Source organism: Netta rufina, assembly GCF_964035555.1.
Source record: "Netta rufina genome assembly, chromosome: W".
In the NCBI taxonomy this organism is placed as follows: Eukaryota; Metazoa; Chordata; class Aves; order Anseriformes; family Anatidae; genus Netta; species Netta rufina.
The window spans coordinates 2,060,460-2,086,147 of record NC_140139.1 but is presented as its reverse complement, the minus strand read 5'-3'; the positions used below and the strand labels follow the sequence as shown (position 1 = coordinate 2,086,147).

Genomic DNA, 25,688 nt, shown 5'->3' with positions numbered 1-25,688 from the left:
GCTTCCTGAGCCAGTTTGCACGCTGCTGTTGTCTCGGTACTTGTCGTCTTACCTGGTTCTGCAACACGGTGTTTTTCTTGACGGGGTTGAGGGATAATCCAGTTCTCTCTCGTCTGGAAACACCTTACAAAAACACACTCAGCCTTCACGGAGTACCTTTAATCTTAGCTGAAGTGTTTATGGACCACGGGGATCACTCCACAGTCAGCTGCATCCCTGCAAGCCCGTGCTGGCTGGGAGAGAGATGAATTAAAGGATGGCAAAAAAAAATCACTGCAATGTGTGCAACAGCAAAATACAAATTGACTCCGTATGAAGCCCATTTGGCTCTGGCAGGGTCTATTTGTTTTCTCTCTGGTTTTCTTTATTCCTGGCTATTCCTGCTGCTCAGCATCAAGAGAAGATAAAGAGAAGGCCGTAGATCACTTTGGGTAATAAAACAGAGTTTATTACAGAGCACTTAATTGATGCGGGAAAGATAATTGATCTTGGAGGCCTCAAAATTGAGCAAAATCTCATTTTGCCAGGTGCTGTATGGGTATCCCCTAAATAACAACCTTCCCCAGGGATCAGATTGCATAAAGCAGCAATATGAAATAATATGAAATGTGCGAAGAGAAATAAAAGCACAGAAAAAAATAACCTCGTGGGGAAGCACTGCCTCCTTCCTACGTCCTCCAGGCAGCCTCAAGAGCTCAAAGGTCTGTCAGCAAGCACGGCCTTCAGAGAACGACCCCCCTAAATAACACACAACAGCCCTGAAACCCTAAAGACTTTTTGAAAAATACAGAAAACCTTCCAGTTGGAAGGAGCGGGTCAACCGAAGGCTCAGCACCCTGATTTGCAGAGCTGGAGGGAGAAATGTTACACACGAGGCACGAGCGTCTTGGTGCTGCTCTGCCAACAACCAGGACAGAAGTTGGGCACGCTCCGGGATTCCTCTCTTAAAAGTCTTAAAAATCTTCCCCAATCCACTTTCTCTGCCTGGATCGATCAAGCAAAGTCTTTTCTGAGCCATCCAGAGCTGTGGGATTTGAAGCTTGAAACACCTCGGTCTCATGACAAGGCCGGCGCTGGGCGCAGAGCATTGGGACGCGATAAATCCCCGCTCAGGACACACGGTGGGCAGCGGCGCAGAGCTCCGTGATCCCAGGGGCCTTTTTGGCTGCTCCCGGCCCCAAAGAAAGCGAGGCAGACCCTACAGAGGGGCTGTTTTGTTGGAAGGGCTTAGCCCAAACGCTGCCAGGTGGAAGGCAGCCAAGATGCAGCAGACCGTGACGGAGAGACCCGCACCACGCAGACAGCAGCAGGCACCAGAGGGGAGAATTCGGCCAAGGAGGGCAAAACACACACGGCCACCGAGCCGCTTACACACGGGCCCATTTCGGTAGGGGGTCAAGTCCAATTAGGTACTTTATTACTCATTTAGGACTTGTCTGGCTTTCAGGGCTGGAAGAATGGCGGTGTGCGCACGTGAATCCGTGCCTCCAGCGGGGACGAAGGGCGATTTGCATTTGAAGCGAGTCACCGAGCCCATTCCCAGGCGGTTTTCTTGATGCATGGCTTAGCAGGAGGGGGTGGTTTCGTTTTATTTACCCCGGGACTTGGCACAAGCCGACGGCTCTGCATTCACCGGCGCCTCCGAGGACATCATTCCTGGCTGCCTCCTCTCATTTTCAGAGACCACATAGAAAGACTGCAGGGAATGAAGAACCGTGCACCTCCAGAGCCAGGTCTTCATCTCTAAAACTGATGAGCTGGGTTTGTTCTGTCGTTCAGGGTAGAAGCGATGATGCAGTCCTCATTAATCGTTTTTAGGAGAACACTGTCAGACGTAAACATGCTGTTTATACAGGAACTTGTTCATTATCCGAGTGAAACGTTCTCGTACAGAAGCCAGAACTTCTCTGGCTCTTGTGTTGCTGGAAGAGGAAGATTGTGTGACTTGTCACTGGAGGATCAGTTTTTCCCCTTGGTCGGCAAAACATCATCAGCTTTGACCCTGCTCTTTTCACTTTAGCTAAGGGCCCATTGCCCAAAACACAGAACCCCAGTTTCTCAACTTCCACGTGGTCACCCCTTGCATGATTAAGGCAAAAATGGTGTGGCACAAACGCAAAAAATAAGAATTTCTTCAAGTTATTTGGCAAAATACCTCTTCAACCAAGTAACAACCCCAGTAGGACTTCTACTCTTATCTCTTCACCGACTTAGGACTCGTCTCTTCACCTACTAGGTGATAAATGCTTCAACAAACTTAAGAAGTGCCTGCACCACAGAGCTCCTAATCCAGGAACAGGTGTAAAATCCTTTTTATGTTAGCCAGTTTTGAAAGCTGGAAGAGATACTGGGAATATCCTTGTGCTACAGCTTACAATTTTAAATGCAATTTACTTGATAGGTGGCCACCACTACGATCTTGTTCTGTTGGTATAGCCCCCATGCAGTACAAGATGTCCTACATAAAGACATATTAGCGATGCCCTCGGTACTGTAAAGTTTTTGTGGGTAGAAGAGGATCACCTCTTGGTGGAAGGTGTCCTTGCCCGTGGCAGGGGGGTTGTGGATGTAGAACTAGATGGTCTTTAAGGCCTCTTTCAACCCAAACTGTTCTGCAGCTCTATGCAGTAATTTGCTTGCCTGGACTTCTGCTCGCAGAAGGTGAAAATATGGTGAAAAATATGGTGAAAATATGACAAGAAAGTTTACCGAGAATTTGTGAGGGCAGGAATCGTCACAAAAGCAGTTTTAGACCTATAGGGTCTCGTCCTGGTCACCAGTGTATCTTGCCGAAAGGCTTCTACAAAATTCCCTATCTATACAAAAATAAAATTAAAACCCAACAGCAGCAGTAGAGGAACTACCTACTAATGTAGTTTCAGAGATCTGAGAAAGACACCTGAAAAATCTGAGACAAAAAGCAAGAAAACCAACTGAAGAGAAGCTGTGCCTAGCAGAAACAGACAGAGCTCCTTCAGCGTTTGGTTCATTTTCCAAATAATACTCTTTGTGACAACCACACTGTGCTAAAACAGGCTAAGGATCAGCCAAAATTGAGGAAAAGAGTTAAATTGAACCTCAGTTGAGGCCTCAGTAATGATATGACAGAGCAAGGCTTGGGGAAATTGAGGCAGAATATATGAGACAAAGTCAAAGACTGTAAAAATCAGGGTTGAATCCTGCCAAAAAAGTAACGAAGAAAGGCTAGAATGGATATAATCGTCCAAAAACTAAGCACAGTAGGAAGCAAGCATGTGGTAGAAGGCAGGGTGGTTTGAGTCTGGGTTCAGAAATGCCACCAGCCCCAGCCAGCTGAGGCCCGTTATGAAACGGGACAATTCCAAGCAGTCCCAAACAGACACGTCCCAGAGGTTACCAGAAATGCGAGGTTGATCGAGGACAAGGGGAGAAGCTGGATGGGGACGACGTGCATGAAAAACCTCAACAATAACAGGGAATGCAGCGAGGGAGTGAGTCAAAGGGCTTCAAAATATCAAAACACGGCATCATCAGGTTCCTAAATATAGTTGGGTCGTCTTGGATGTGAACTTGCACATGATGGAAAGGAGTCAAGAACAGGCAAAGAGCTGAGGTCAGTTGACAGGATGCGACACTCAATCCGTGGAGATATGAAACAGTTGTTTCAGGTGACATATGACAGAAATAAGAGATGCTGGGGGAGAATCAAGTGATTCATCGGATGCCCAGACACAAAGACAAGTGAATTCTGACATCAAAGTCAGCCACAAAGAAAGCTTAGACACCAAATTAAGGCCCTAGATCTTGACGGGAATACCAAAATGCCGAGGGGTGCATAAGAACTGGCTTGCAAGGATCAAAACCGGAGGTGCCTTTCCTTAGCAATCTGAGGGAAAAATTGGAAATCTGGCTTCTGAACATCTGTTGCAACGTGCAGGACTCAGGCAGCTGAAAATCCAGCCCTGGCCTCTTCGGGGCTGCTGCTGTGTCACAGGAGGAAGGGCTTTTCCTCCCCCACGTGCAAATAATGTAGGCAGAAACCTGATCCACCAGTCCCTGAGCCTAGGCAGCAGCAGGCTGATGCACAGAGACCACTCTCCTGAGCTTAAAGTAAGTAAATAAAAGCTCTGCCTGTAGACTTTCTACCTGAAGCATTTGTTTAGAAAATTATCAGTTACACGTGTTTAGGGAAGTCTGCTCGTTTAATATCCATCTGTTCCTTCTGGTGCAGAAACACGGATTTCCCATACCTCGCTGCATCTCTCAGGTCAGCATTACACGTGTCAGGACAGTATTTTAGGAGCCCTAATCCTGCAGTAGCTCAAAGCCTGGCCAGATCGGGACCTTTTCCTGATGGTGGAACACCCAGTTCTGCACCTAGTAAATCCTGAAAGGAGCTGCTTAGGTTTCTCCAACAGCCCAAACGCAGTTTGGAGCTTTTTCCTAAATCTGGCCCTCACTGTACAGCCTGACCTTTTGAAAAATCTCCCCTGAATGCTCAGAAACGCACCCTGGAGCAACTGCATCATAAGGTTTGGACCAGCATCTGAGAGCCCGAATGCTTTAAATGTCACGAACCTGCAAAACTGGGCAGGAGAACTGCTCCCTCCCAGTATTACTGGTATTCTCTGATTTTGCTTGGAACAGCCCAATGCTGCAAAACACGGTCTCAGTAGACTTTCAGGGGCTTAGTAAACACTAGTCTGGATATTCATATCCCCATCTCTTAGTCTAAGTATGTATTATGCAGTGTGTGCAATGCTGTTTCACTCCCAGGTCATTTTAAGGGCTCGCTGTGCTTAACCGGGCTCTGCTCAAGTCCAGCAGCACCACCCCAAAAGATCTGTTATCCAGAATCCGTGTTCAGGACTCAGGTTACACCAGGCTCCGGGGATTTAGTGGTTGGAGCTGGCCTTTTCATCCGGCCACTTCTGCAGTTTGAGCACCTGCGATCTGGGTCTTCGGAAAGTCCCGGAGAAAAATGGAATAGGGGCTGGAGAGATAAGGGGAAACAATCAGGATATTAAACATCAGAAAAGCACGAGAGAAAAAGGAGGGGGAGGAAGCGAGACAAATCATAACGATTGCATGACAGGAAGGGGAAAAACAACATGGATTAATTAAAAAACATTTTGGATGCAGCTGCTAAGGGGAATTCAGCAGTTGGCAAACGTGGATTGCTCCCTGTTGCTCTGCCTAGAGGTGCATCTTCACTTTTTTGGCACTCCCCATCTGTCGTCTTCTTGTGTTCAAGTCATTTAGGATAAGACTTTTTGTTGTATGGCAGACTCGTCCAGCAAGACTCTGAGCATCGTGTCTTCCCCAGGTGCTAACGAAGACCACCCTACCCCAAGGAAGTGAGTTTTGACAACCTAGAAACATCGGCAAGAGATTCCTTCCCTCCTGCCAAAAATGTCATTTGACCCTTGTTTAAAGCACACACATGAAATGCATAAACAGGAACACCACGTTCTGCTTATGGGAAACCCACAGAAACTTGCTGCCTCAAGAACAACCACCGCCAATTCTTCTCTCCATCAGGTGCTCCTCCTCCCGGATGCCTCTACCTGGTGGGCATTCATCAGCTTCTCCTCGTGTTTCTGGGACTGCTCCAGGTAATTTTGAGCCAAGTTAACCAGGCGGCTCTGCTTTACCCTGCTTGGCTGCCTTTGCTTTTGTGGAGTGCTTTAGGGATTGCATAAATGACCAGACAGACATAAATTCCCTGTGAATATATAACTGTGAAGGAGCATCTGTGTTTATGTCATGACAAACCTTCCCTGCTAGGATCTTATTTATCTGGCCACGGAGCTTGTGCATATATTTTTCTCCTTCTCCTTCAACTCTCAACGGAGAATCCCCGTCAGAACCTCTGAATGTTCTTGGAAGGTTTAAAATTAGATCAGATCTCCTTGGGTGGCTCTTACTTCTACAGTGGATCAAATCCAAACATGAGGCTGAACTGCAAACAGTTGGGAGGCTGCTCTGGAAGGCTCCATCGAGTCAGCCTTGTACCGGGGCCAAGGCCTTGCTCCTGCCCAGACTGTAACTCCCAGAAATGTGTTAAGACCGGGATCAAAGAAGAACAGAAATGGAGAATCACTGCTGGACTGCTAATCCTCCTCATCCCCAACACATCGTTCCGATTTCAGGCCAACAAGCAGAGCACAAGAGCTGCGTGATGGATGGGTTTGCCCACGCACTGTACACAGGCCTTTCCCTAAGTTTAAGCAGGCCGTTTTAGTCACCTCTGGATACACACGGTTTGTGTCAAATCTGGATCTCCGTATCACTCAGTCCTCCAAAAGGAAAGGTTACACCTTCCCACCTGTTTGCACAGCATCGAGGGCAATAAATCTGGTTCTGACAGGGCCTCCAGACAAACAACACCAAGAAGAAGTACTCCGTGTCAAAGTACAGCAGCTTTCTTGTTCCATACCAGATGAAAATTGGGCTGGCATCTGCTCAGAGCGAGATGTTCAGCAGGACCTCGGCTTTCCCCAGCCTCAGTGAGTCAAAACCTTTACCTGCTCGCTTCCCAAAATGGCTCTGGAAAATACTTCACATTCCTTTTTTTTTTGTACCACATAGCTTCGCTGCCAAATTGCACACACCTACGTTTGGCACGACTCCCTGACCTCATTATGCTCCATCTCTGAGTCAGAGTAGGTTGCCCATGCATCTTCTGAATTAACGACACCAATACTCACCGGGTGAAAGGATTCGGTGAGGAAGGGCTCCAAGTCCCTCTCTCAGATCCGAACGCCATTTCCCTCCACTCACACCATCGGGTTATGCTCTGGTCATGATTGTTAAGGTTTTTCCCCCCCCCACAGCAAAGAGAGCCAGAGGCTTTGTTTATGTATTTAATAATTTGTTTGCGTTTGTCGCAAACAGAAGAACTCAAACTTCAGAAAAAGCATCACAGCGAATTGCGAGACTTGTGAAAGAAACCCGTGACCTGGCAACGCTACAGTCACACGCTGGAATTTGGGGATTTAAGAAATCAGGGCTTCAGAAAATGCACGTACTAAGAAACTCTGGGCTGGAGAGCTAGCTTCAAACCCAACCTGAAGCCAACCAGTCTTAATCCTATCATCTTTGGCTTTCACTTTCATCCCATAAAAATCCAGAGGAATTGAAAGCTGTCGCCTCGCACTGAATCACTGCAACCAAGACCTTTAGGGCCAACCTATTCCTTGCACTTAACTGGTACACAGGCTTACTTAAATTGAAGAAAAAAAAATAATATATATATAAAGTGTTGAGATTAACTGAACCATACTCCTTGCAATATCATTAGATATCTTCTTGAAATATCACTTTTTGTTCCACAAAGTTTAGGGATACGTGGAGCATCCAGAGCCATAAAGGGCTTCAGTGCGTGACATTAGCAATTCTGGAAGACCAAACCTCCAGATTATTCAAGTTAGCCAAAGAAAAAAATTCAGGTTAGCCCCCCCTTCCTTTGCAATTTTTGACTTTTTCTTTGGTGCTGTGTGCAACATTACAGAAGAAAGCAGAATTACTTTTTCTTGAAGTGTTTTAGACAACTTATTTTTAGTTGTGCTTGGTAAAAAAAAATAAATAAATAAATAAAAATGAAAGAATTCCATAGAGAAATAGAGATTTAAGAAAAGCCTTTTTGAAACAAACTGAAGCAACCAAAGAACAACAACAACAAAAACCAACAAGCCACCACAGTTTCTATTTCCCACTGGTTTAGCCATTACTGTGAGCTCAGACTTCTCCCGGAGCAGGAAATAAACTTGGAGAGCTTTGCAACTTCTCATCACTTCTCTTTTCCAGAGTGCCATGTTCAGCGCTTAGAAACATCCTTCAGGTGTTCCCCTTCCTCCCCTTCCTTAAAATTTCTTATCAAGTCTTTAACAGCTTTAATGTGCTGCATGAGGTGTGCTGCAGAGCAACGAACAGTCCTGGTATCCTACATGCTCTGCACAGCTATTTAGTAATCTTGCCCCTTTTCTTATATAAAAGTAATTATTTCTTATTAGGTATTTATCTCTGAGGAAAGAAATGACAGAACTCAAGGCATAAATAGCCCAAAATCTTGCCTGTGCCTTGCTTACCCCAAGCAAGGTGAGTCAACAATCCATAAATACACCTTTGAGCAGCTTCTTGTCCGTACTTGCGACTTCAGTTCCCGTTAAGCTTCACACAAATTGAAGCCTAACACTTTGTGGCTTTTGCCAAACCTCACTGCTGATAATTATAAATGACTGCGGACCTTCTGAGGCTGGCCACGCAGCACCTGCTTGGGCTGGGTTTGAGTTTTCCCCCCATCATAATTCCTACGGTCTTACCTACAACCTCAAAGCCTCAGCTTTCCGTGTCTGCTGGATGTCTTGGGATGTCAGAAAGGTCTGTGCTTGCTCGAGACTCTCACTTCCATTTGGACATGCAAAATGAAGATGGCTTGGCTTGGAAAAACATGCATCCGATGTAGACAGAGATTTTAGAGGAATGTTGGGCAATGTCCAGCTGCACGTAAGCCTATGGGAAATTAAGGATCTGCAATAAAAGAAAGGAAGGTGCTGTAACTACTTCCAGGAATCAAAGATTATATATGAATTAGTATCCACACATAAATAACAGGTGTATTTTCCAAAAATACAGGTGCAACTGCATGCTTTTGTGCCTTATCAAAGAGATTATGGCAGATAGGACTTCGGTGCCCAGTCTGCCTCTTTCACATCCACTCTCCCAAACCAAGTTTGGAAAGCAATGAATTAAAATATCAAGCAGAAGATTCAAAAATAAACATCAGGGAGGTCCTTTTGCATCCAGTGCTTAATGAAACTGGAAAAAAAAAAGAACAGCAACAGGGACATAATGGTGTAGGTGTCGATGTGAACAGGGTGTAGGTGGGGTTAGACACTTCTAAACCAGAATCCATCCAAGCTGCAGATACACAACAGCACAGCGTATTAATTGGAAATGGGAGGGAGACAGAAATACCAGCTGCTTGCTGCACGCGCCGAGGGCCGGCCACCTCCCCGCTGTCAGCAGCTGCTGTGGTTGGAAATCCCACGTAAAAGTGCCAGGGCAGAGACTTGGAAAAGCCTTTTCAGGGCAAACGCTCCCCCTGATGCGGGCTGGGAGCACCACTGCAAAGCAGGGAAATGGAAACAATAAGATATGTTAATTAACACTCCCGCTTACTGGAGAGCAGAGCTGGGCCCCAAGGGGCAGGCGACTTCGCAGCAAGCTTTCTCTCCGCAGCGCTGCTCCCTTCAGCTCCTAAAATCAGCAGTAGAAGCCACTTTTATTACAATTACCTGAATATTCAAGGCGTAATTTAACCCAGCCTGAGAGCTGCTCCCATATCCACCACCCCTCCGAGAAGCCCGGTGCCTCCCGGCGCGAGCCTGTAGCCGCTGTCTCCCGGCAGGTTGTTTTGTCTAGTCCCGAACGCTTTGATTCGGGGAAAATGAAAACATCCCCGGCTGTTCGGAGTGACTTGTACTGGGATTTCATGCACAAGGACGATTCTGCAGCACTCCTCCGAGTGACAACTGAGAGGACAATCAGTTTAACTGCAAGCAAGACCTCCTTTCCCCCAGAATTTGGGAAGCCTACTTTTTTTTTTTTTTTTTTTTTTAATTACTGTTTCAGTGCCAAGCGCAGCATCACTGCGAGCTGAGAGGATTAGCATTTACAGCCTGGAAGGGATTTTCACGGAGTAAATATTTTTAAGAGGAGGGAAAGAGCCTTTGTGGGAAAGTAAACTCCCCGAGCTTCAAGAACTGGAAGAAGGACAAAGAAGGGAACTTGGAGCTCTGCAAGACAGCTCTGTCCCCCTCCCTATTCCCAAAAGGGGAACTTTTTGAGCTTGTACCTACTGGAGAGATGATGGAGCACGTGTGGGCACTGCATCTAGGACTCCCTGCCCTTCCTACCTAGGCACTGCAAAGCAAGAACCATAGAAGTTGCACCTACACCCTTAAATAAAAGAGCCAGAGAACAAGTTCAAGCACTGAACCAGCTATAATCCATGCTAATAAATTGCTCACATTTCCTAGAAAGCTTTTTTTTCCATGCACAACATGGATAGGACTGAGCCCAGCTGGGCTACCAGCGCCCAAAGCCGTCCTCCAGCAGACCTCACACCGCAGATGCCTGCTCCCCCTCAGGGCAGTACTGAAAAAACTCCCAAATTCCCTGCTAAGCTGCTGCTGAACACGCAGGCTCCCCAGTCCTCATTCCTCCCAGCTCCTAAAAATAAGGGACCACCCTAGCAAGCCTCTGTGCGCAGCTCCCTCCATTACACAGCGTGCTGTTACTTCTTTGCATCCTCATTTCATCACGAGAGAGATATTGAAGCAGCATCTCTTAGAGCACAGAACTATCTTTGGAGAGAATTAATTTGTGCCCTGTTTTTTGTGTCATGCAGATCTGGGCTGAATAAAACAAGAATCATAGCTGGATGTAGAGGTTTGCTTAAAATTTGCTCGTTTGGATACGTTCAACATCTGAAATCTGCATTTGAAAGCCTACTGCTGCATCCGTGCAAGAACAGCAGATGCTGGTAGTCATTCTTGGGTTGTTGCACACAGTGGAACTGACATCAGCTTTGAGAAACAGCTCAGCTTTTTAGGAAGTACCTCTGGGAGAGAGAGAGAAAAGTCTCAGCAGCTGAAAGGAGAGAGAATTCCCCGCTTCCCTTTGCTTGGGGTCTCCAGCGTGAGGGATTTGTCCACATGCCCAGTTTCCATCACCTCTCTGGATCTTTCAGAGAGCGATTACAAAACACGAGAGGGTGACTTTGTGAAACTGCAGCACTTGCCGGGAATACCTGACTTCGCAAAGCACGTTCAAATCGATTTCTGCAAGAGTTTGCTCCGCTCGCAGCTAATTAAACCCGTTTGGATGGGCTGGTGTGAGACACAGGAGATGAAGGACGTGTTGCTGCTCCCGCATGACATCAGGAAGTTCACGCCACGATCCCACACAACGCTGGGAGGGGTGTGCTTGGCTCCCGGTGCATTCACACAGCTTGCTGCGAGGGATGCTGCAGTGGCCGATCCTCTGCAAAAACAAGGAAAGTAACAAGGGCTAAATGGAGAAATCAAGCATCTTGTTGTTTAAGATCCTTTTTTCTTGACACCGCCGAGAATGCTCCTCTCATGCAGCTGGAAATGATCTTTATTCTGAGCAGACTTAATATTTTCTACCCCGCCTTTTCACAAAAAAAAAGATCAGGGAGAGAAAGATGGCAAGAGAGGGCAAGCAAAACACCTCCTGTTTTGTGGGGGGAACCACAATCCTATTTGACCATATCAGGACAACCTCAGGAAAAGCACATACCAGGTTGGGAATGTTTTGCAGGTGGAGTCATAATCGACCGAAACCCAAAAAAGGCTCGCTTGGCATCCTGTTTTCAGAAGCAGGGCCAAGATTCCTGCTTTGACTTGATCCGGAGCAAGCCAGCTGCCAAGGCAGGTTGTTCTGTTATCAACCAACAGCAGCTCGGTGACACGATCTCTTCTTCATTACCGTGGGTTAGGTTGGACGCACCGTCATTTGGAACAATAACTAAGCCCTGAACAAACCCTTCCCCCCCAAAAAAAACCCTCCTCTGTATTTGTGAGAGTGGTATTTGCTGTCGGAGAGCCCACCCTGAAATCTGCTTTAATAAAATTAGTGCTTATTACATGTGGAGTCAGCTTTTAACGTCACATAAGCCAAGCTTGAAAGCAAATCGTGGGCTCCCCATGAAATCCCCTTGAGCCGCGTGCTAAAAGGCAGCTATTTCCAGATGACACAAAGCACCTGTCGAACGGGGGGCTTGGGGCAAGAAAATCTCATATTCCGGGCAAGAAAATCCCATATTCCAGCCAAAACAGCAGGAGGAACTTCTGCACTGCTGAATTGAATTCCTCGGTTGGCCACGTAGGCTAGATTACACCTTAATGTCATGCTTTGAGAAAAAATTCATCATTAAAGCATCCGGGTGAATTCCTGATCATCACCAAGTCGGGATGAGGCATCTCCTGCTCCAGGCACACATCCAGCATACCCACCTTTCTCTGTGGGTAAAGAGGGTGAGAGGGCAGCTGGCACAGCAGTTATGAGCATAATTATGAGCCCTGGAAGAGAGAGGAGAGTCTAAAGGTTGGCCGTGCCCCTAAGCAAGTCTCAAGGTACCTGCTTGCAGAGGAGACCTTTGGGCAAACCTCAGTGAGGTCCAAGATGCTCCTTGAGTCTCTTGCATTGACGTGTAAAGCATCCCAGGAATTACTTCAGAGGAAAGAGGACCTCGGCGCTGCTCTGGATGAACTGCCTGAAGATATTTAGGGACCTGTTACGTCCACAGTTACACAATTGGATTTAATACTTTATCCAGATTCAGTTCCTAGCTGTGACTGATCACAGAAAAATCACAAGAGTCATATTTGCAGGTTAAAATTAAGCCAAGTTCTCCCCTTCCTGTCTTCCCAGCATGACGTAGGCTGTTACTCATGGACTCAGTCACTCCTAACCTACACATCTGACCCCATCCATCATCTGCAGGATCATCCAGAAAGCATCCCGAGCCCACAGCACCCCACTCCGAGCAGCCAAATGCCTCCAGCCAGGGGTTTGAGCAGCACAGAGAGCATCCAGCACGTCACAAGGGCCTCACACTGCACTGCCAGCACCTGGGGATGTCTCTTAAGGGACAGAGAACATGAAAAAGCAGACAGAAATAGGACTCAGAGCAGAAAATAGGCTTGAAATTCTGTTGCCAAAGCACAGATTAAAGCATCCATAGGCTGAGGCACTGTGATCCAGCTGAAGCACCTGCCTGTGGGCCAGGCTCTTGTGAAGGACAGAATTTAGGAAACAAATCCAAGTGTCCTTGACTGTCTGGATTTTGTTTCTGTGCTGTTGCAGACATAGTGCCAAGATTCAGAGCTGTACAGACTGAACTGAGAAGGGGCTCTCTAATCCCAAGCGTTCAAAGAAAAATGAGTCAGGCCCTCTAAAACATCACAGAAATCAGAAGACAGAAACAGTTCCCTTGTGACGTCCGAACGCCTGGGGCACGTTTGTTTTGTTCTCCACAGAATTTCCCCACTGTGGTGAGGAGCAGTTGTCATTTCAAACAAAACCCTGGAATTGTGACATTACCAAAATCCAGCCCGTGGGACCCCAAGAAAGAAACCCCTGGGAGGTCGTGGAAGCGATCACACCACCAGACGGGGTGACACAGCAGGATGGAGACACCACCGTGGTCCACCACAAAAGAGCAAAAATAAATATTTCGCAGGTCACCGAGTCACAGTCACCTCACTTAAGCTTAGGCCGCTAGATGTTTGACACACAAGCGTCAGCGAGAGGTTTCTTGCAGTCAGAGGAGATAACGGGCACTTTAGAAGATGACTTCACTTGTGTTTATCGTTTTTCTTAGGAAGGGATGAGCATGCCCGGAGAATCCCTCCTGGCTGCAAAAGGAAAAAAAAATACATTAGAGTTCACATTTTTCATACCCTCACTTTATTCCCCACTCAGTGTCAGCAGAGGCCCTGAAAAGGTTAAGTTCTTCCAAGCATTGTCAGCTTTGATTTTTGTTTTAAATGAAACAAGGACATGAAGGCAGGGTTCCTCCTGCATTTCCAGCAGGAAATATCTGCAGCCCCACAGCTCTGATTTCTGATCTCTACCAGCTTTAATCCCAGTATCAGCTGTTGTCCCATAATCTGCCTATTGCAACTCGTATCTAAGAGAAACCAAAATAATACGAAATGCAGAAGGAAAGCTGGTGGGCAGAGCTGGCCAGAAATGTTCTCCCTGCCACCCTTGAAGTTTTGTAGGTTTTTGTTTAAAGCCACTTTGTAGGGAGAGAGAAAATCTTAAAGGACCCTGGGAGTCCGAGTTTTTAGGTCTACAGTTTGTTGTTCTTCTGTTTCCCCGAATTTGTCTTTCTGTGAAAGAAAACCACATTTTCTCCTTCCTACCTCTCAGGTGTTCCTGTCGTCATTTACTGGCAGTGACAAACGGTGAACTTCTGAGAAAAACAGAAAAACAAAGTTTCTTCTAGGGATGTGCAGCCACTCGGCCTGTGCACAGGAGGAAAATGTCACGGGCTCAGTATTAAGCATCTCATCCAGGTGGACATCTAAATCCAGCTAATCCATCCAACACAGAAAAGAGGGAAGCAGGAGCAGAGAAATCACTCCTGGAGGAGTTTGCTGCTTTTAGGGCCGGACAGTCCAACTTCCCCATCCAGCCCCAAATTCTTTTCACGGTGGTGCGGCAGCTCAAGCGGATGAAGCTTTCAAGAACATCTATTTCTGGTAAAAATATTTGATATAAACATTGGTGAGCCGTTTTGAAGGAAGAGGGGGCGGTGTTTACTGTTGCTGAGCAGTAAGATAGATAAATAAAAGCATTTTCAAGCATGTTCAGCTGAGAACTGCTATAGGAAAAGCACTGCTCGTTCACAAGGCCTTTGTAGGCCAAGCATCAGCCCCCTCTCACCTGGTGCTGCCTGCACACTCTTGCTTCACAGGGAAGCATTTGTTAGAAGATTTTAAGACCCCTGATAATTAATTCTGTCTTTTTTTGAAGTGTTTCTGCGAATACTGGCCCTTCACCTGCTCCCGTGCCACCTTCCTCTCACCCACGGCCTGGGGAGAGCTCGTGCTCAAAGCAAACAACCTGACAAAGTAGGTAGGCCATCCAGCTCTGGTTTTGGAGAAACACGTGGCGTACACTCAGCCTCAGGCTTGCTCAGGAAATTGCCTTGCATCTAGAGAAAGAAGAAAAAAAAAAAAACAAAAAAAAACAAACCACAAACTCACCACCACGAATCAACCACCCGCGGAACATAAACCAGGGCACCAGGCGTGAGGCAGCTCTATCAGCACTCACCGCAGCGAGTGCTTCCTGAAAAACTTTAAACGTTTAAACAGCGCGAGGGCTTTCGTCTTTTCATAGAAGAAATCCCGGGCTATAAATTAGCCAGCTCTCTGGGAAACATGACAGAAATCCGCTCACCCGTACCGACCTCCGGGGTTCAGCCCATAAAAACGAGAAGCTTTCCTCGTTAATGAGAGGAACTGAAGAGCCGAGGGTCTCTCGGATGTTTTTAGGGAACAAGGTCACCTTGCGGCCCACCGTGATGTCACCGCAATAAGAGAAGGTGTTTTGGGAAGAGCTGGACAGATGACAGAGCTGGGAGTGAACGGACGACCAAAGCATGCCCGTCCCTCCTGGCCTCTAGATGTTATAGGGACACATCCCAGCAGCAGCCCAAAAATCCTATTGTTAAGGCTCTGTTAGCTATCCATATCCTCAGCCCTGCAGCAGCAGAGGCTCTTTTCCAAGGAGAACAGCACCTCTGCTTTTATGTTTTTTCCTTTTCTTCTCACATCCCCATTTCATGGAAAGCCTGGAGGCAGATAACTGCTTGTAAGCCAACCCATAGACAAGAAGACAGCACAAAATTACCCTCAATTCCTGCAGAATTGGTGCAGGTGGCCATTAAGAGCAAATTCCTTTCCCTTGTGCACTTGGGCTGGCAAATAACCTTTAATTCTATGAAATTTCAGCGAGGAGAAACACAGATATCCCTCCCATTTTCCATGGTTGTACCAACAGGGGGTGTAACTTGGGGCTGGGGGGGGAAAGACAGATGGATTTCTCCCTACAGTCACCTCTAGGAACAGTTTACATAGTTTAAAAAGCAGGTAGATGAGCAACTTGGACCATTTCAGTGATTAAATTATATCTTCCAGTGGGAAAGTCTATTTTTTCCCACAGTTCTGGGGAAAGCACCATCATCCTGTAGGACTCTCCAGCACGCATCAGCTCCTTAATAGTTGTTTTATCTGAAGAACATTTTGGCTTCCTGTTTTGTCTACTCTGGTACTTGGCGTTTTCTTTATGCAACATTATAAATCAGCGACAGTCTCCAGCTATGAGACGTGGGCTATCAACGATGAAAGACTTGACTTTGTGACAAGATGAGGCTAAGATCTATTTTCTTTACCTGCTCCTTTGCCATGCAACGCTGATACTTCTCAAAATAGGATGCAAACCCCTTCCACAAAGCCCACGTGTGCCCTCAGTACCCACACAGCAGCTCCAAGCCCTATGTTAGAGGCAGCAAGTGGGCCCAGAGGCTTGACTCTGCCCCTAAAAAACATCCTTGCCAAACAATAGAAAAGCCAGATAATGAAAACAGGAAACCACAAGTGGTTTCACCCATGCTAAGTTAAGCTGTTAAAAATAAGTCAAACCATGATATGTTTTCTGAGATGGGCTCTCCTGGCACCCTCTGGTTCCAGCTGCGTTGTCTGCCACCATGCCTTGGGATAACCTGTGCTTTCCAGAGCATCACCATCAGCTCCCAGTTAGTTTTGCTGATACTGAAGAAATCTTCTTGTTTTCATGTTGCCGACAACCCCAGCTTGCAGCCAAACCTCCTCTCCAAGCAGTCTGGCTAATCAACAGGAGAGGAGGAACTTCTCAAGGACCTCCATCCCAAGGGAATTTGGACAATCACCCCAGGCCTGGGAGCTCTGAAGACTCCCTGGAGCCCCCATCCACTAAGAAAAACAAAACCATCCACTAAGAAAGAGATCACCAGGCTCTGGGTGATCTGCAGAGCCCAAAAGCTGCCACAGAAACAGTGATAAACAGGATCACCTACCAGGGAGAGTAGGGGTGGCCCCTTGGGTTAAAAACAAGCCTTAATTCTGCTGTATTTTAGAAGAAGGAAACCAAAGGAATTCACCATCATCTGAAACTAGAAGGAAGAAATGAGAGGTGAAGGTAAGAGGGAGAAAAGCACTTTGGGACCTCCAGGAAACACAAGGACTTTGGGTTTGCATCTCATCAGGAAAACTAAAAATCTAAGCAGCCACTGTGCTTAAACTGTTATGTAAGTATTGTGCATTGAAATGGGACCCTCAAGTTCTGCTTCAGGTCTCAAACACCTTTGGGAAGAGGACGCTGATGGGAAATGTTGTTCCACCTTGATCTAGGTGTCTCCATAGGAAGCATCTCGTCTACAACCAGGAAAAGGAGGAGAGCATTTCCAGAGGGGTTGTCCCAACATAAAAATCACTATGCAAGAAGATACCTAGGCAAATGAGTTCAAGAAGAGGTTCGTTCCTGCATTAAAAAAATAATAAAATAAAAAAATAGAGAAAAAAGGAATAGGTTGATTACTTCCTTAAGAATCATAGAATATCCTGAGTTGGAAGGGATCCATAAGGATCATCAAGTCAACTCCTTAAGCTCTCTATCTAGCAACTATGACTAACTTGTACCAAATACTTTCCTTCTTCAGCAGGAAAGTGAGATGGTGAGACACCGCTCACCTACACAATAAAGAAGAGATCAAAGACTGCTATACTGCAAATAGAATTTGTATCTAATAACACAATGCTGCAAAACAGGAAAAACATGCAAAGGATTTCACGCAAGGGTGTGCCTTAACTCCCCAAATGCTCAGAGATGGATGGTTTGTACGCAGATCGCTGCACGCCGAGAGATTTGGTAACGTGCAGTGCTCCTGGGACCCTGAACGAGGAAATGAGCTCATGTTTTATCTTCAAAAAGCCCCAGCTCTTCAGTTCTGTAAAACTTCTGGAATCTGTTGTCTTCGTTCCTATCCCAGCGCAAGGATAAATCTGGTTTTGTAAATATATTTCAATTAAAAAAAAAAATCAAATTATTATTCCACTAACATTGCAGTTAAGATGAACAATAGCTTGAGGCTCACACGTACATATTTTCATGAATTGACTTGAAAAATCAAAGCTTATTCTAAATACATTTACACCGACAGTAAGAATCACTTTAAGTGATAAAGGGAAAATTTGAGAAGTGAACCATAGGTTTGAAGATTAGAAGTATTCACATTAGAGTAATAAAAAAAATCGCTTCCCCCAACATTTGTTTAAAATTAATAATTTAAGTATTCCTTCCTTATTTCCATCCAAGGAAATCAAATGTTCTCTGGGAACAACATATAGATGCATAAAGCAAAGCAAACGAAGAAAAAAGACACTGTTAGAATAGGCAGACAAGCATTAAGAAAATAAATAAGTGAATAATTCACAGTAACTTGTTTCCTAAATGCTGTTCTTCCAAATTCCATCACCGCTCCAACAGTTTCATTGAACACCTTTAGACAGAAAACATGTCTCGAGCCAGTTTAGTAACTGCACAGAGTAATATCCCCAAAAAAGGGAAGTCCCTTTGCTCATCTATGAGTACAACATTCTTCAATCAGTCTCTAAAAAGGGAGAGAAAAAAATCATCAATGCCTCTATATTCCTCTTTTTATGGAAGAAACAACAAAATCCCACCAGAACCAAATGAGCAGACACCCAGACAGCTTCTTCTCCTCTCTACATCTCCAACATCTACCTTATTATTTTTTTTTCCTCCAAAATTAGATATTTCATCTAGAAGTAAAGGCAAAAGACCAACTTCTAAGCGATTGCATGGCTCGAAGGTCCTGCTTCTCCATCACCCAACCTCCTTCTGCTCCCCTACATCTCTCACCCCATTGTCCAACCCATTGCAATGTTAAGGGGGCTACAACCTCATTCATTAACCTCCCAGCTGATGAATTAATTAGCACCAGGTGTGATTGCACTCTCTATTAGCCCTAAGAACACTTGTCCCTGTGGTTAGGGCCCTCATCCATGCAGGAACCAATGTGAAATTGTTGAACTTGGGTGGTGGTTTTCCTACGGGGTTATCTTTACTTCCCATTTTCCACCTCGATACCTGAGCTGAAACGACAGCCGAACACATTGCACTGAGCTTGGTGAGCCCAGTGGTGTTCCTGCATCCAGAGGCGTGTGATGAGGTGCACTTGTCATGTCACATCTTCAGTGTTTTTTTATTATTTTTATTATTTTTCAGAGTTTTTTGATTGCTTTTGGATTTCTGAAACAAAGCAGCATTTGAGAAACTCTTCTCATTTGGAAGAATTTAGTAATTAATCGCAGATCTGCTCAGAAACGACCTACCAGCACTCCCCCTTGCAGGTGAGCTGCATCTTTCGGTGCTAATTCTGAAGATGGCCTCAGATAGAAAGGAAACCTGCAGACAAACTACACTAGGGAGTGGAGAGCTGCTTTACGCTGAGATAAGACACTGGATGTGGGAAGCAGCGGTGATTTATGGGCTGCTGAGGATGTCCTGGTTCGTATTAGTTACGAGAGTTTCAGCAGTTGGTGATGGAGCAATTAATTGTCTGTGAGTTTCCTCCTCTGGCCAAGTTCTCGCAGGTACCCACGGCAGCTGCGTCGTTGCATGAATTGGGTGATGAGGAAAGGGAGCTTCTAGATGAAAGTGAAAGCTCTGACTCACCCCTTAGGGTTAATTGATAACTGAGGTAATCCACCTGGAGCCAACTGTTAGCTGGCTTCCTGGCATTATTAAGCAATTCTCACTAATAAAAAAAAAAAAATAATAGAGTGATATGGCCACTGAAAAATTGAAAATGGGGTAGGATGGAGTCCATCCATCTGGCCAAAGACACAACAAGACCTAAAGTCACCTTCAGCTCCATCTGTACGACGTTTCGTGACGACAGCAGTCAGTGAAAGGGTTTCCTCGTGTCCTACAATGTTTTCCACGATGTAGCGTGGTGTGATGCTGGCTGCTTTCACAACAGAAAGTCTAAAGGGGGTTTTGATCTCCAACCTGCCTTTGAAGACCCATTTTGGGTCTTCTTTGAAGACCCATCTTGGCAGTTCAGAACATTTCCTAATATCAAAGCATGCAAATCAGTCCACCCTTACCGTGGTTTTAACTATAAAGACAACACAAAGAGCACGGGAATTAGGTTAAGTTACACTGCAAACAATAAACTTAAGCACAGCGTTGAAACATATTCAGTAGAGGTAGGATATGAATGATTTTCCTGGCACGTGTAAAATACCAACTTCCCAAAAAGACATGGGATGAGAGTGACATCAGTGTTTCCAGTTTGGGAAATGTAGTTCTGTCACAGTTGCATTTATTTTTTCCATCCTACATCTCTCATCCCGTCTAATTCTCCTATCGGCAAGGTGAAGATGACACAGATGGCAATACGTACGTGCTGACCTCACTTTGAATTCATTCAAATATGACTGGTTTCCGTTCGGGAGAAGCACAGATGTTTGATCTCTTTCCTTGCACGGATTGACCAGGAAGATGATAAAGCAGGAAAACACTAAATTTTACAAGGATGTTACATTTTTGCAAGGGCAGAGCATCACTCACGCTAGACAGCAAGGAACTAAAACCACCTTTGTCTCAGACTTCAAATGAAAACCTGAAGTTGAGTCAACGGCAATCCCGTGGAAACAAAATGCACCTCTCATCCCCGATCCTTTAGGTTTAGAGAGATAAATCGTTCACCCAGCACAGGACTGGGAGGGGTGAGCCAACACACAGCTCCGAATCCGACAGCAGACTTCCTCTGTTCTTATTTATTAACGTCAGGTGAATCTGTTGGGATGAGCACGGCTTTTTTCCGAGGTACCTTTCATATTTTCCCTTCGCTGGAAGGAGCCCAGCACCACGCAGCGCGTACCAGCTCTTGCCCTAGGATATTTCTATTCCTAGGATATTTCGCCGTGCTGCAGAGAAACGTACTCAGGCTTCATCCTCCACTTCAAGCACGTGCAGGATCGCGCTACAAAGCATGTGGTGAACTCCTTGCCCAGGCTGTATTTCCCCGCGGGACGGCTCAGGTTCATCTCTTCTCTCTCCTACTGACAAGAACGGAGGTGAGACGTCGTGGATGCAATATCACGCACATTTGGGGCACATTAGCTGGGGTCACCTGAGATGCACGGGGCAATTCGAGGTCAGTTTTCCCTCTCCTGTCTGCACAAATCCAGGTTAATCCTTGGGTGGATTACGCTCCGTAACTGTAAGGGCCGAATTTCAAGCCATGATGACAAGAGGTGTGCCCACACCACGCAACTCTCCTCTCCGAGACTGAAAGTTTGCAATTAAATGAGGAAATAAACCAACACAATGCGTGTTTTGAAGCTCCGTGGTTTGCTCTGTAGCTTTTCCTTGTACAGTATTTGCCAGAGAGGGTCACCATGTCCCAGCGCTGCCTGTGACACAAAGCCCTGCCTGCCCTCCAACCCGCAAAGATTTATGAGCCCTTCCTTCCATCTCACAAGCCTCAATTTCACCCCGTAACCTCTCCCGAACCCGCAGTGAGTCAGCACAGCTTGTCTGCGGAGGCAAGATCGATGCACGGCTCTGGAGCAGATAAAGCCTGTCCCCGGGTCAGCCAGGAGGCGTTTTGGCCATATTATTGCTGTCCCTTCTCCCATCCCATGCCCCCGGAGATGCTCCGGCTGACGTTGCCTCGCTCACCCTCCCAAGACAAGCCAAGGTCATGGCACAAATCTGCTCAGAACCAAGTTATCTTCTGGCGTCTATACACAAATCTTGTCCCACAAGTGTTTTTGGGGCCGCCAGAGAAGTTTTCTTCCAACTGGGAGGAAAACACAAGCGCTGTCAATTGGCACGTACGAGCGAGAACGGTGGCTGGCAAAACTATTTTCCCTGGGGTCTTGGCCAAACCCTTCCCACGTGGTCACGTCCCGACTCCCCAAAGTCTCCCAGAAAAGATAAATAAAAATAAAAACCTACATTTGATGCCGTATTGTGTTTTTTTTTTTTTTTTTTTAGGGTATGGGTCAACAGTGATAGCGAGCCCTCCCCTGCGCCGATACAGCCACGGCCCTTGATCTGGGAAGTCAAACCGACCGTCCTAAACCACTTTCTTTCTTAAAAGTTGCTCTGCAAATGCATCAGGGGCCTCGTCTTGAAGCAGCGCTGCCTGCAAAAACGGCATGGCATGAGATGCGGCTTCTTTTATCCCCAGCAGAGGAGGGCTGGGGGCTGACGCCTGAAAGGAGGCTTTTCTTTGGCGACGCCAACAGCATCCTCAGTAGATTTCTCCCCCCCCCCCACCTCCCCCTCCCGCCCTAACCCACTTTCACAAAGGCAAAAAAAAAAAAAAACAACACACAAAACCAACCATAAATGGCTCCTGTAGTGTCTGCAATGTAAAGAATTAGCTGAATGGGAAGAAATGAAGCATGGTCTTTATGTCCCGGTTCCAGTCAGCGCAAACATCGCCGCTAATCCCTGTCGTTGGAGGGGACTGGGGAAGAGGCACGGATAGATCCCACTGGGAGCATTTTGTCCGCCTCAATCTGCACTCCAGATCACTTCTTTTTTTGTGCGTAATAAGATTGAGTTGTATCAAGAGGCCTGTGTAAAACGTAAAGCTGTGGGGGGGGGGGGTGTGGAGAGGATATCGCGCGCGGTTTCTGCCGCCGAACGTAGCACCTACAAGTCTTCATGTGCGGGGAGGTCTGAGCAACCCATTCATTTCGCGGGAGAAAAAGCAAGCTATTCATTCCCTGCAAATCCCCTTTTGCCATGGCAACCCCCCCCCCCTCCTCCCTTGCCACCCCCTCGCGCACACCAGTTGCTCGCAGGGGCTGCTTGAAACGAGACAACAAAAAAAAAAAACAACAAACCTTCGCCCGGCCCGCGCTGACGGGTCCTGCTTTGCATTTTTCTGGACTCCAGCCCCTGCTCCAGAGCGGGACCAACCCAGTAACAGGGGAAGGAAGGGCCAAAAGTGATGCTGTCACCTTGCCTCGTCCCCTTTTACCCCCGGTGGCATCACAGCCGTGTCCCCAAACGGGACCAGCCAGGAGATGGCGCGTCCTGTCCCCCCATTGAGGGTGTTTGTGCCGTGGGGACAACATGGGGCATTTTTATTTCTATTCTTTGTGCCAAGGAGAGGGTTTTGGGGTGCCAAACCCCCTGTAGCAAGCAGGATCAGCCCTGTTTGCTGCTGGGCCTTCCACAGGAGCACACCAACAGCCTCATCCCAAGAGTTTCTGGGGGCCAGCCCAGCTCCCACCGCTCTGGGGACCTCCAGCCATCCTCGGAGACACGTCCCACATCCCATTCTGCAAGCAGAAATCCCAGTTTGTGTTGTTTGTGGAGCTTTTAGAGGCTTACCAACGCTGTGCTCAGGCTGCAGGGGAAGCCACAAAGGTTACGGGGGCCTTCCTGGCATGACAGCTTCAACTCAAGGTCTTCCTTCTACCTCTCTGCCTCTCCTCTTTCCTCGTATCCCACCTCTTCGGAGCCATTAGACCTGCAGGAAGGGCTGGGATAAAGGAACAAGATTCCACGTGGCCAAGGATTTTGGGGACTCATGCATTTTGATCTTGCTTAAACCACATCTAGAGTTACAACTTCAATCAGAGCAACCGAAAGAAAGAGATAAATGACCTGCCGCTGTCTCACTGGAGGAAAAACTCTTCCCAGAAGGTGTGATTCCTCTTGTTACCTGAACAGAGACCGATGGTCTGCTACAGGAGGCTCATTTAGCAAGAAACGAAGCAGGAAAATGCCAATCAAAACCCAGTGCCACGACGACAAGACCTCAGCGCGTGTCTTCACTTTTGCAGCATCACCACATCCAGCACCTCTGCTTCCCACGGCTGAAAAACGCCTCGTTTCTTGGTTAACCTGAAATAACATTGGAGAACGAATAAGGGATTCGTGGCAGAAACAAAATTTGATTAAAAAGGAGAATTAAGAACTGGTTTTGATTAAGGATTAATGACTCGTTTTATTTTTATAAATGCAGAGAGAATGCAAAACGCCGGGAAATAAAAGTAAGTCTTTGCACAAGGCATTTTTAGGCGAAATCCCAGCAATACCACGGATTTTATCCTCCACTTCATTATTGACTGAGGTAAACGAAACCCTGCCGGTGACCCAGACTTTTCCCCGCTACGTCCTGGGCATAAAACCTTTCCTCTCCCCAGGCAAACACGGCTGGCCAGTCGGTCACACCACAGCCTGTTAATGTGGGGATATTTTAAACACCCTCCAGAACCTCTGGCAAATGGCTCCGCGTGGGTTTCTCAAAGTATGCAAACCAATTTCCTGATTTTTAGTGGCTCTCCTCCCTCAAGAGTTTCTCGTCTCTGCAGGACACCTCGGCCTTCCCAGAAGATCCAGCCCATCCCGGGGTCTGTCCCAGCTGCAGCCGAAATAAAAAAAAAAAAAAAAAAAGGAATTTGAGAGTCTTCAGAAAACAAATTGTCTGCTCCTAAAATTGCCACCCAATTCAGCTGAGTGGCACTTTTGCAGGACCCTGCTCCTCTGCATTCCCAGTAACGAGCTTTGGAGATGCTTGGATGTCTAGAAGTTAGTCGAGATGAAACCCACCGACAAGCCTCCCCCGAAATCAATCCTTTGGTGACAGGCTTTGGCTCCCACGACGCACCGCGATCGCGGGGCTGGGGTGAGAAAAAGGGAAGGAAAAGCAATCCAAAGGCCCTCTCCGCTCTCCAATTTGCACTCAGAAGGCTCTGACGTGAGTAAAGGCAGATGAAAAAGTAAGCGGCTGTAGGAATGACAGCTCCCAGCTGTCTGGCCTGCCTCTTCCCCACCAACAGCGTCCCCGTGTACATGGCACAGACAGCCTGGCTCAGGCAGCAGCTGTTCAACCCCTGGAAATTTCACAGAGATTTGGGGGTTTCTTTCATATGGGATGAGGAAGCTGCAGCTGTTGAGCAGCTGCTCCGTGGGAGCTTAACCACCCGTGCGGCAGAGCTGGGGACGTTGGCACAAGTACCTGGGAGCAGGAGCAGCCAGGACACCCTCTTTTAACCTGCCTGCATCTGAAGCTTGGTCCTCAGTCCACCTCCAAGCTTCATTTTAGCTCAGGAACGTGCTTCTTGGAGCTTGGAAGTCCCCTGCTTTGGCTCCCAGATGAAACCCAAAGGGAGGGCGCGTTGCAGAAGCGCTCCGATGCCTTCACAGATCTGTTCCACCTCACCCTGGGAGTCCCCAGAGCACTCAAGGATGGGATATTTGGATATCTCCAAACACTTCTCACCTAAGAAATCCTTAAAACCTTGAACACTGATGGCCATTTGGTGTTTGTTAGGCTCCTCAGGGCTGAAATGAAGCCCTGGCTTCATCACAGGGCATTCAGGGAAGACCCACCAGTGCAGAAGCTTGGACCTCGTCTCTGAGGGGTGCACGACCAGGCTGCAGGGGATTATTGCTTGGACATTCAGACTTGATATCCACTGAAATTCTCCTTTTCTGGAGAGATTCAGCTGCTGACAACAAGCACAAGCCATGGGCAGCTGTGTTACCGTTCAACGTTACCTTCAACGGTGTTACCAACAGTGTAGGGCTGCACGGGAGCTCCCAGGACCCCATTTGCTCCTTTAAACCTCATTAAAAGCAAATTGGCTTTAGTACCTGGACCAAGGCTGCCTTCTGACTTCGAAAGCTGTGCTGAAACAAAAGCTTGTATTGTTAACACAAAGGGCCACAGCCCGTGCCCAAACAAACAGACTCGCATGGCCCTCAACAAAAGCAGAATTGTTGCCACTGCTGCAGTGTTTGTTGGGACTTGCAGCTCCCGAAGTCCCCGTGTTGCTGTTTCCTACCAGCTGGCCTGCTCCTGCCTACCAGGGCTTGATGCTTCCTACCCGCTCTCTGTGCCTTCCTCCAACGCAAGAAGATGCTCAGGTGAGGCTGTCCGAGGGTCCAATGATACTGTCAACACACAAAGTATGACCATTGATTTATAATGTTGGCTTCTTGACCAAAAGCTGTCAATTTGCCACCATTTCCAGTGGAAAAACCTTTGGCATAATCATAATGTT

General features: G+C 46.9%; 1 long non-coding RNA gene across 1 annotated transcript in view; it reads right to left on the bottom strand.

Annotated features, from left to right (window-relative positions):
- The window catches only part of LOC311220794, a 40,131-nt gene that overhangs the window by 10,624 nt on the left and 3,819 nt on the right, over positions 1-25,688 (bottom strand). Inside the window, exons 4-9 of the long non-coding RNA XR_014619253.1 lie at positions 24,232-25,578; positions 23,008-24,043; positions 10,605-11,028; positions 9,163-9,240; positions 8,304-8,511; positions 53-233 (exon numbers count right to left, since the gene is read on the bottom strand). This is a non-coding gene — a long non-coding RNA (uncharacterized lncRNA). The remainder of the gene's footprint in view (positions 1-52; positions 234-8,303; positions 8,512-9,162; positions 9,241-10,604; positions 11,029-23,007; positions 24,044-24,231; positions 25,579-25,688) is intronic.